This window comes from Mastomys coucha, unplaced genomic scaffold (assembly GCF_008632895.1).
Source record: "Mastomys coucha isolate ucsf_1 unplaced genomic scaffold, UCSF_Mcou_1 pScaffold12, whole genome shotgun sequence".
NCBI classification, from domain to species: domain Eukaryota; kingdom Metazoa; phylum Chordata; class Mammalia; order Rodentia; family Muridae; genus Mastomys; species Mastomys coucha.
Genome location: NW_022196894.1, coordinates 40,892,984 through 40,905,661, shown reverse-complemented (window position 1 = coordinate 40,905,661; position 12,678 = coordinate 40,892,984). Strand labels below are relative to the sequence as shown.

At 35.6% G+C, this 12,678-nt stretch overlaps 1 protein-coding gene across 14 annotated transcripts in view; it reads right to left on the bottom strand.

Annotated features, from left to right (window-relative positions):
• Zbtb20 (zinc finger and BTB domain containing 20) overlaps positions 1 to 12,678 on the bottom strand; it is a 737,287-nt gene that overhangs the window by 483,170 nt on the left and 241,439 nt on the right. For all 14 annotated transcript variants that reach the window (XM_031363901.1, XM_031363896.1, XM_031363926.1 and 11 more), the window contains one exon: positions 5,616 to 5,662. The gene's annotated coding sequence lies outside the window, so the exon portion shown is untranslated. The remainder of the gene's footprint in view (positions 1 to 5,615; positions 5,663 to 12,678) is intronic.

The window sequence follows — 12,678 nt, the reverse complement described above, 5'->3', positions numbered from 1 at the left end:
GTTTCTTTGTTTTTTGGAGGGGAAACTGGGAATGGAGAAATTTACATGTAAATAAATAAAAAAAAAGAATCCACCTAAATTCCCACTATGCTTATAGAACTTGCTTCAGAGCTGCCACAAACTGGGAAGGTGGGTAAGGTAGCATGAATGAATGAATCACTAATGAATAAGGAAAAGCATGATAAGAAGATGTAACAAATACTGAATCAGGGGGAGACCAAGGGTTATCCTGTATTTGCTATTTACATTTTAATAAAGCATAATGAGAAAGCTACCTTGATTTTTCCCACAGAGTATTTTAAAGCACTATATAAGAAAAATTATTTCTGACTAACTCAAATGTATTGGTAGAGCCAGTGTATATTATTTCAGCATTCAAATAGCCTTTGAAAAAATTTTAACACCCCCCCAAAAACCCTGAAGAACTCATAAAAAAAACATATTATGGGATACCACAGGTGGTTTGTCAAAGAAAGAAAGTAGCTTACAACGTAGAATAGAAGTTGATGAGCACATTTCTGGTAAGTTCTGCATACTGTAGAATAACAGACATCTCACAAAACTTGGAATCCTACAGCAACAATCTCACTACTAACTCTCACAGTCAAGCTTTACTACCTACACCTCTTATAAAGGCACTGCCATCCTCCCAGTCACCCAGAAAGTCTAGGGGCTCTTTTGTGTCACACTCAACATTTGTGCTCTTCTCAACAAACCCTATTAACCCAAGCCCAAGCTACATTCCCAAACCAGTCATCTCTCTCCACCTCTGCCATCACCAATTCACATCTCAATTATCTTCTTGCCAGCTTCCTGTTTCCACTGTTGCCTTTTGTAATCTGGTATCAAAGCAGAAGCTACAGCAATCTTAAAATCCAGGGCACATTATATTGTTCCCTTGTATGAAATAATACAGTGAGTTTATGTTGCAATAAGAATGAAATTCAAATCAAAATCATTAAAAATAATGTCTCCATCATCTCTGTTACCTGATCTCCAGCTACATTTTCTTTGGAAACTTGGCTCCTTTTGTTTTGTCCCCCAAACATGCAAAACTTATTACTGCCTATATTTAGACTCTAATTATTATTGCCCCTGCTTATCTCTTTATTTCCTAGATGTTCACATGGTTGATCTCTTTCCACTTTCTAAGATCTAATAAAACCTCTACATAGCAGTCTTTGGTTCTCAGACTATGATCTACAAAGCATACTCACTGTGTTCCATCCTGCCTCAGTTACCCCTGTGAAGTGAGTACTAATGTCATCCCATTGTATATCTTCTATATTTATGTCCCTATGTCTTGTTTCCATTTGAGGGTAAGTTACAAAAGGATGTATATATCTCTTGGATGAAGTTCTCCTTCCATATTCTAGTACTGTATAATAATTTATCCCCAAACACAGTAGATTAAAAAATGGACAGGTATTAGGCTAGAGTTTCTTTGAGGGTCAGGAATATGGATATATGACTAGTGCCTACCTGAGTCCAAGTTCCTCATGAGGTTGTGATCAATCCTGCCAAATATGAGCTCTCACCTGATATTTCTTCCTGAATGAGGAAGTCATTTCCCAATGTAGTCATTGACTTATCACCAGCCTTAATCTTTTATTTACAGGATGACCTCATGACAAGAACATTTATGTGCCTTTCTCTGTCTAATTCTATCCAGCAGGTACCATGATAAAAACTACAGCCATTTAAAAATATATTCTTTTTATTAATACCCTGTTTTTTGTTCTTGTATCTGTCAGAAGTAAGACACTACCTCTAGTCAATAATAAAAGAAAGATAATTATATATAAAGGTACAAACACGGGACAGAGACCGTGATATACCACCTTAAAAGATGACTATCTATTGCAACTGTTAATCTATACACAGAATATTTTCTAGCATTTAGTAAATAGGCTGATAGAAAAGAATCTTTACTATTTAGTATTCTATAGTAACCTTTCAAAAATGTTGTATTTTTTTCCAAAGGCCAGGGAAAATATCTAATCAATAAATTTTGACTAAAACAGAAACATGGAAGCCAGAAAAGATATTAAGTAAGCTCACAGAGGGTAAGCAGAGAGTAGCAGTGCATTCTCAGTTTCTTCACTAATAAGAGTACCAAATGTGTAACTATCACAGCTTACATGAGGCCTGTCATAAAGGGCCTCAAGAAACAAAGTATCAAACAAATGTTAACAATTACAGTTACTTTTTGTGTTTCTTTTGTTCTTTTATTAAAAAAGGATTTTTTTCACATACACTAAATTCTGATTACAGTGTCCCTTCCTCTATTCTTCCTTCTCTCTCTCTTTCTCCTCCCATCTGTAATAACCCCTTCCTGCATCCCATTAGAAAAGAAACAGGTTTCTAAAGGATAACAATAAAACAGAGTTAAATAAGACAAAAACAAAGTAATCATAATAGGACAAAACAAACCAATCAGCCAACCAACAAACAAACAGAAAGAGAAGAGCCCAAGAAAAGATACAAGACATACTCTGTGGGGAGCCGCAGCTGCCACTATATATATATTGAACACCTGGTCTCCGGCCAGAGCAGAGAGCACTGATAAACAAGCCTTAGTTGGAGAAGCTGAGTGCCTCTAGTTTGTGATGCAAGCTGGCATGATTTTCCCACAGCCTATTATGCTTTGCCACATAGCTGATGCTGATTGGGACCAGGGAAAATATTCAACCCACAAGGGCTGGGGGCTGGAGTGAGAGTAAGTAAGATGTGATAGATAGTGAGTAAGTATGTATAGATAGGAGTAAGTATGTAGATATAGAAGTAAGATGTATGTAAGAATAGGAGTAAGTAAGATGTAAAGATAGAAGTAAGATGTAAGGATAGAAGTAAGATGTAAGAATAAGAATAGAAGTAAGATTTATGTAGTAAGATGTAGGGAATAGGAGTAAGTAGAAAATAGGAGTAAGTAAAAAGAAAGAAAGATGTAACTAGTAAGATGTAAGAAGAAGATATAGAAGAATATAAGAGAAGCTAGCTAGAGAAGAAGTAAAAATGAAGGTTCTTGAATAAAAACTGCATGGAGAAGAGCTTGTGTTTGCCTCCTTATTTTCCGCTGGACAGAAAGGCGGCCGACAATACTCATTCCCCCAATTATAAATTCCATAAAAATACAAAACCAGAAGCCATAATATATATGCAAAGCCTGTAGGTTAAAAATAGATAAATAATAATAATAATAAAAAAAGCCCTAACAAAACATTATGAGACAAGGAACCTCCAAACATTTGCTGAGTTCGTTTTTTATGGGCCATCTACTGCTGGAAATGTTATCTACCCATAAGAGAAGTTCCCACAGCCAGACAGTATGCAGAGAGTACCAGACATCAGAACATTCAGCTCTAAGAGATGTGTATATCCCTTCCCTCAAGGTTCAGGGCCTCCTGTAGCAGAGGAGGCAAAAAGAGTATAAAAGCCAGAGGAGATGGAGGACACCTAGAAAACAAGGCTTTCTAAACATAGCAGGACCAAAGCACATATGAGCTGACAGAGACTGAGGTAACATGCCCAGGCATGTCTGCACCAAATGGAGCCCGAAAAGTGTAAGTTGAACTGGACACATGTCCCATCCCTAACTCAGGCTACCTCCACTGAGAACCACTTACAAATAAAAATATAATTTTCTCCAAGAGAGTCTCTCTGGGAAAACTATTCCTCTTAGTGAGGGCAAATACATGTAAATGATGCATATTATATAGGAAAATAAGGCAAATCACATTTAGGCTGATGCTATTTAATATTTCAGATCCAATTCAAAATGGAACTCATAAATTACTTGATTTCCTAATCAGACTAACTTAATATGAATCTTTAACCAAAAAGATTAATAAAATTTTGGGATTCATCCACTGTACTGAGAACAAACTGGAAAGGTTTGAAAACTCTAAATGGCCATGCTAATGCATTCCTAGTCCTTGCAATGCATAGAGGTCTAAATAAAAAGACAGTAAGACTTGGAACTGGGAGAGCCACAATACAACTGCAGTTAGGCTCCCTGAATGGTTAAAGAAGGCCTAGGTACTTCTTATTCTTATTTATTCTTATGATTCATAAAATCCTAAAATATTAATGTCACACACAAAAACTACAAATCTACAAAGACCAGACAAGGACAGGAAAGGAGCATGTTTGAAAGGCAACAAAGATTAGTCAGTTAAGAAATTCATAGGAGCAGGGGAAGTGGGGGAAGGAACCGGGGCTTGTTTTAGTTTTTGTTATTTTATTTTATTTTATTTTTTGGAGGGGAATCTGGGAAAGTAGATACTGTAAATAAAGAAAACATCTTATAAAAAAAGAAAAAAAATTCATAGGAGATATATCAAAATAGACTATGGCAGATGTGGGGACTGCTTCATGTAGAAAACAGGGGTATCATTAGGCCAACTTATTGAAGTCTTTGTTTACTCCCAAATAGGCAAGTGAGTCTCAAATTTAATAAAGCTACTCTAAACCTATGATTAGCATTCCTAACAATGTGTTACTATTCCTGCCTTAACAATGACAGAGGAGCATTAGTATTGTACTGATGGCCATAACAGCAATAGTATTAGTCTATCACTTGGATCTTTCTGTTTCTGTCTGTCTATCCAATTTCCTACCTACCTAATTTCCACCATTTCTCACAAAAATTTACTTCCCTGTACTGTATCTATTAAATATGCCAAAGGCATGCTCACAGTATAGGAATCTCTCAAATTACTTCATAGAAGCCTTAGTGTAGCGTATAGGATTGAAATGCTAAAGAAACAACACTCAAATAATAACCTGATCAGAATCTGTGGCTCTGTTCACATTTGTAAAAAGTGTCTTTTTCTTAGTGCTGGAGAAATGATTCATCAGATGTTAACTTTCTGCTCCAGGACATGGCCCAGGTTAGTCCCCAGTGCCCACATGATGGCTCAAATGCATCTGTAACTCCAGGAGATATGAAGTTCCAGGGATGGGAAGCCTTCTTTGCCTTCTCTAGGCAGTAGCTATGCATATGATGTATGTACATACAAAAAAGCAAAGCACTCATATACACAAAATAAATATTAGTTAATTTTAAGGGCCTTTTCAGATATAACTGGACTAAGCATCTCTAGATGAGACTACTTACATTACTAAGGTATACTTTATCTCTAATGACACCTTCATATAAGTACCAGAAGGGGAAAAGACAAAGGAATAGCATAAGGCCATCTGAAGACAGAGGCATAAGTTGAGATTATAATAAATATCTATAAGCCAAGAAATATTTAGAATCACCATAAGATGAGAAAGTAAGAAAAGACTCACACAATTGTGAGAGACAGTGTAGCCCTGCCAACATATTAATTTCAGTTACTGGTTTCACTGCTTTGGAAGAACAAGCTTCTAATGCCATTAAAGTCATGTTCATGTATTGAGGCAACCACAGAAAAGCAAGTTACCCCAAACAAATAAGTATATTCCTCAGAGAGAAAATGGGAAGCAGTAGATAGAATCCTTGACATGAAATTAACTAGGACATAAACAGAAAGGGTAAAATGGACAGGATAACTCCTACTAGGCCTCAACCCTATACAAAGAATTACAGGCAACCCAGGAATGCTAAGTGGAGAAGATAGTCTTACCCAAGGAAGAGCACACCAACTGGTTTTCCAATATCAAACAGTCATCCCTGAAAACAGACATAAAAGTAACATTATACATATGGAATAATGTGTGTGTGTTCAGAAATATAATATAGGTACTGGTGAAAGTAATGTGTTCAGGAACCCAAAGTGGTCAGGGTTTCTATAAGGAAGTTCTGAGAACATCAGTTTCTAATGCTGCAACAGTTAAGGCTCTTTTCATAGACATCGTAAGAGCAAAGAGTTTTCTACTGCAATTCAATACTCCCACTTCCTTCAGGCTCTCTGGCTCTTAAATACAACTGCACGAGTATAGAAAGAAATATAGTAAATATAATAGGATTCCCCATCTGCTTTCAGGCATGAGGGTAGAGAGGCATGGAGCCTCATTGTCATAGCTGAGTAAGTGCCCCAAGAAAACTATACATGGATGGAATTATTTCAGCGCTAAAGGGAACACTATGAACATTTCCAGACAAACTAACCTAATGTACTCTGTGGATTTGCTACCTCACCATTTCTTGGGTATAATTTGCATCTCTTTCCCCATTATTCTTTCCTTTAAAAAACAGTGTTTTAAGGTACACATGATAAAGATTAAAACACAAAGTTAAAGTATAAACTTTTAGATGCTTTGACACACTGATTAGCCCTTGAAGCCAGCACCACAATGAAATAACTGTTGCTCATCACCCCTAGAAAGTGTGGCCTTACTATCATTCATTACCCATTAACATCCAATCTGGAAAACTGTATATAGAAATAATATCAGATATTGTGAACTTATTTTGCTTTTCCTATATTCCATATATTATTTTGAAAATTATCCATGTAGCAATAATTCACCCCAATTTTTTATTTTATGGAAATCATTTATATTATAATTGTTTATCCTTACTTTTGAATGGTCATACAGGTTGTTTAAATTTTTATCTCATATAAACAAAGCTGTTAGGAACAACTGTGTATAACTCTAATAAAAACATTTACTTTCCTTCCTCTTTCATAGCAGAGAAATGCCAGATTACCCAATAAATGTATGTTTGACTTTTTAAAAAATGAAAAATATCAAACAATTTTCAGATAATATGTAAATTTACTTTTTGACTGATTTTCCACATTCTCACAAATACTTGGTATGGTCACACTTCTTAATTTCAACCACTTCAAAATATGTGTAGCAGTATGATAAGCCTTTACTCGGACATTCAATTTAATCTAAGTTGCTAAAGTTGAGCACATTTTTATGTGCTTCTATCTTTTGTGATCAAAATCTTTTGACCATTGAGCACAGTATGTTTTCTTAATGTACTTCATTTTGAAAAGTTCTCTACTGAATAAACTCTTTGCAAATATTTTTGTACAGCATGTATTTTATTTTTATTATATTAATAATATTTTCAAATATACAAATTTTAATGGTGATAAAATATTGCCTATCCATTTATTATGGCTTACAAATGAATCATATCCTTAACATTGCCTAGTAAATAACACAGTTGATTTGTTACTACAAATTTCATGTGTATAGAACAGGACCTGACACACATTAAATATCAATAGTAATAAATATCAGACAAACAAATGAATCATTACAAGTACTAAATAGCATAATATAGAAACTTACTTCACAGAATCCTAGAAACAAAATGTTCTTAAGTTCAAAGTATAATTCAGCTTTTTATTAGATCTACTATTAAGACTGGTTGATACAAGAAAGAACCCAAATTTTTAAAAACTCCTGGGTATTTATTATATCTCTGGAGATAGTATGTTCTACCCTACATCTGAACATGAAATTCTACAGAACCAATGTTTAAAGCAGTAAATCCTTTATACACTTCTGTCCCTTTCATTCCCCCTGACTCAAGTCCTACGTGAACCCTTGTAAATAAATCAAGGCTGCTCAATTCTCGAAAACTCTAATTGTGCCAATTATAAATAAGCCTCAGGATGGATTTCAACCAGCACCATCCCCAGAACCATTATCTACTACTATAATCCATTATTTTTCTTTCATAATTAATTTCTCTAAGTAGGTCAGCACTATTCCTTTTATTTAAGTGCTGTTCCAGCAATACTGTTTTCCCAACACTCAAAGCCAACTGTAACCATGTATGGATTTTCTATTCAGTATACCAAAAATAATCTTATAAAATCACTAAATAAGGTAGCAAACATTTTTTTCCTAATCAGTAATAAGAGAATGTATTTTATTAATCCACAGCTGCTTATATGCTGACTCTGTGAAGTAAGAGCCTAGTGGAAATTTATATATAAAAAACTTTATGATTTCTAGATACATGGGTGTTTATATAGGTGATTAAGAAAATAAACACATGAGAAAATTATACATCAGGAAAGAAAGAAAGAAAGAAAGAAAGAAAGAAAGAAAGAAAGAAAGAAAGAAAGAGAGGAAAGAAAAGAAAGAGAAATAGCCAGTCTGATTTTCATGAATTTGAGCAACTAATCCACTAGGAACAGTTGTTGCCTCAGCTTTAAATTGGCAGTTCTACAAGCACAGAACAGACAAGCGTGGCATGTGTGCTATATCAAACATATCATAGAGTAGAACAAATAATGTTAGGGGCATGTGTACCTACAAACATGCATGCCTACATATAAGATCACAACACAAATGCTTTTCTTTGACCTTATTTATTCATTGAGAGATGATCCTAAAAACTTGTGTTATCTCCCTTTCTGTTCACAGCAAATTAGACATTGGAATTCAGGAATATGCCTGAACTTGAGGCTGGAGAAATGCTCTAACAGGGAGTACTCCCACTCAGGGGTTTGTTGGCCTATAGGTTGGAAGATGTCCAAGTAGAAACAAGAAAAATTGCTTTTATAAAAACTGGCCCTAATTTGACACTTTTGAAAACATCATAACAAGGAGAATGAATATGTAGCAGGAAAATAGGAGTAAACCCAACTCACTGTCATAGAGTGCCACGTACTAATAGTAAACTAACAGTAAAACCAATTCATTGTCAAAGAGTGCCACTCACTTCACAAATATTTTTATTAATTCAATAAGAATTTTCGACCTCTATGAGAGAGCCTGAGGCTACTGACCTTCTCTGGTCTCCGTTGGCTGTGGCTTTCCCGGAAGGAAATCCTTAAGATTTCAGGAAAGGAAGGTAAAATAATAATAAATATGTACTTTCTGGGTCTGGTCAGTGCCCTGAGAAGACCTTGGGCTCCACAGCCAATTCCACAACACCTAGAGGTAGCTCCACTCCCAGGCTGCTCTAACAAGCCCAGGATTAGAGGTGAGGAGGACACAACATCTGTCCCAACACTGGAAGTAACTGGGACAAGCAGGACCCAGGCACACAGGAACTCCCCCAGCCCAGTGACAGAGGTTCTTTCCAGTCTGTCTGGGCAGGTGCCCTGAGCAGACCTTGGGCTCTAACTCTGCAGCCAGTCCCACAACACCCAGAGAAAGCTCCACTTCCAGGCTTTCTAACAAGCCCAGGATCACAGGATCCCAGAATCACAGGATTACAGAAACAGCTTGACTCTGAGGAGTTCTGACACAACCAGGATCACAGGAAGGCCCCAGTCAGATTTAGCCAGGGCAGGCGAGGCAGCACTAGAGATAACCAGATGTTGGGAGGCAAGCATAAGAAAATAAACAACACAAACCAAGGTTACTTGGCATCATCAGAACCCAATTCTACCATAGCAAGTCCTAGATACACCATCACATCAGAAAAGCAAGATTCAGATCTAAAATCACTTCTCATGATGATGATACAGGGCTTTCAGAAAGACATAAATAACTCACTCAAAGAAGTACAGAAGAACACAGGTAAACAGCTAGAAGCCCTTAAAGAGGAAACACAAAAATCCCTTAAAGAACTACAGGAAAACACAATCAAACAGGTAAAGGAAATGAACAAAACCATCCAGAATCTAAAAATGGAAATAGAAACAATAAAGAAATCACAAAGGGAGACAACCTGGAATTAGAAAAACTAGGAAAAATCAGGAGTCATAGATGCAAACATCACCAACAGAATACAAGAAATAAAAGAGAGAATCTCAGGGGTAGAAGACACCATAGAAAACATTGACACAACAGTCAAAGAAAATGCAAAAAGCTAAAAGCTCCTAATCCAAAACGTCCAGGAAATCCAGAATACAATGAGAAGACCAAACCTAAGGACGATAGGTATAGAAGAGAGTGAAGACTCCCAAGGTCATGGGCCAGTAAATATCTTCAACAAAATTATAGAAGAAAACTTCCCTAACCTAAAGAAAGAGATGCCCATGAATATACAAGAAGCCTACAGAACTCCAAATAGAGTGGACCAGAAAAGAAATTCCTCCTGTCACATAATAATCAAAACACCAAATGCACTAAACAAAGAAAAAATTTTAAAAGCAGTAAAGGAAAAAGGTCAAGTAACATATAAAGGCAGGCCTATCAGAATTACACCAGAGACTATGAAAGCTAGAACATCCTGGGCAGATGTCATACAGACCCTATGAGAAACAAATGCCAGCCCAGGCTACAATACCCAGCAAAACTCTCTATTTCCATAGATGGAGAAAACAAGATATTCCATGACAAAATGAAATTTACACAATATCTTTCCATAAATCCAGCCCTACAAAAGGATAATAGATGGAAAACACCAACATAAGGAGCAAAACTACACCTTAGAAGAAGCAAGAAAGTAATCTTTCATCAAACCCATACAAACCTAATTCTACCTCTTACAAGAAAAACAACAGGAAGTAACAATTACTTTTTCTTAATATCTTAATGGGAAAATTAATATTACAAACATATTCTAACTGATTGAAATCCAAAAATATGAGGAATTAGAAAATTTTTGACTGTCATCCAATGGTCTCTCTAATTTGGTAAATGGCAAAACAGGTCCAATACTGTACAATCCATGTACACTTTCAGCTTGTTTGTACATGACAGTGTCTTGCTGTGTGCCACATAATGGTCTTGAAATCATGCTTCTCCTATCTCAGCCATTCTATTAGTAATATTGTTTATTTGATGTTTTTACACTATACTATGGTTTTCAGAACAGCTTACATATTTCAAAATTGTTTATACAGCCAAAAGAAACGTAGACAATTAACTTGGGAGGTGGCTTGTAAGAGAACAACAAAGAGTGAGACTGAATGCTTTGCTTGACTTTGTTAACTTTTGTATCAAGTTTGAAGAAGAGGACTTTATAAGTTACTCTTCTCTGAGATGAATGCTTTTTCCAAATTATCATAGCAATGAACCGTCTGTACCACCCTCCAAGCAGAACCATTGTTCATTAAAACACTTGGTGAATGACTTTATGAATAGACCATCTTAATACACCATTTCTTAAATGAATGTAACCTGTTTTCTGTGGGCTGAGAATAAAGAAACTTGCTCAAGTCAAATAGCTTTGACCATAGCAGGAAGTCTGTATCCAAAACTCATGCCTACAATTCATTCCTTGGCACAGCAGAACTGTCAACTCTCAGCTTAGCTATGATGGAGGTAAAATCCTTTGGTGATATGAGGGTCATTGAAATACAGCCTTATTACAATGAAATCCAGTGTCTAAAACTTGTTCTTATTTTGGGCTTGTACTATAGTAAGAGGCAAGATTTTAAGCTCTACTAAATACAAAACAAACAAACAAAAAGACTTTATATATTTATGTTCATTTAAAAATACTAGTAGTGATGTATTATTTTAAAATATACAGTTCATATCTTTGGAGTTATTTAAAATTTATATGGAGAAAAACATGTATTTCCAGTATTGCTGTAGACAAGTATCTACATAAGACTGTTAAATTGATTGTTGTTTTATATCAAACAACTTTTATAATATTCATTTTTATTGTTATAGTAATATTTTATAAATTTTAAGGAATATGGCAAAAAAGGTATTGTAGGTATTGAAGGGGGTCTCTGTGAGGATTTGGGGTACAAAAGGGAAACAACTATTTACTTAAAATATGTTTTTAAGTGTTAACAAATTCAGATAAATTGAAATCATGTATCTTTTCTCATCATAATGCAATAAAACTTAAATTAAAAAAAAATTTTCGACAATGCCTTTTGATCTGATTTGTTCAACCCAGATGTACACCATACTTCTCCATACCCTTCCAAGTTTGATCCTTTTTCCTCAAATATGCATTTATAACTAACCCACGTTATCCAATTCATGCTGCCCACATACTCAGGGCTGTCAGGCCATTCACAGGTCCACAAGCCAGAGGCCACATCTTTAGTGAAAACTGACTCCCCATGTTCTAGAAGCCATCAAAGGTCAAGAGCTCCTCAGTCTAGACTTCCCCTCCCCCTTCTTAAATATCTATTTCTCTATGAATTAGTGCCAGTTTTTTGAACCATTCCAGGTGAATGCTATACAGGTCACCATATCAAGAGTAGACTGAATAGAGAGAGAAGGGATAGCTCAAAGGAAGAGCTCTGCATGCAAGAGGCTCTCAGTACCATCCCAGTACTCAGAATATACCGGTAAGATTTTAAAAACTAATTCTCAAAATAAATGTAAATTTAAGGAGAACAATAATACAAATTTTAGGCTGAATTATCAAGGTCCCTTTCAAAAGATAGTGAGAAAACGGGGCCATGAGTTTTTAATGAAAAGTAATAAAAATTAGTTTCCACTCCACACTGTTGAGGGATAAATCCAGAGAAGACTGGCTTGAACATGACACCCCAACACTGTGAACCTCCACTGACTGTGCTGTCACGAGAGCTTATCATTCAACTATTTACTCCTAATCTAAAAATATCCTAGTCAAAAAGACTGAAAGATTACCCCACAGTGTAGCCCATATTTAGTGATCTGAGAATGAAATTTCATTTCATGGAAGCAAATGGTTTTGCTCTCCCAATCAACGAATAGCTTCATCATGTGAGAACCATCATTACAAAGAAATGTGAATGACAATTTTAAACAAATGGATTATAATAGAAACTTCTAACAAGGGCTATTTTTCATAATGATATTGCTATTAGAAGAAAGTTAAGGTCTTCCTTTTCACTTTACTTATGAAAAAGAAGAAAGGCAGAG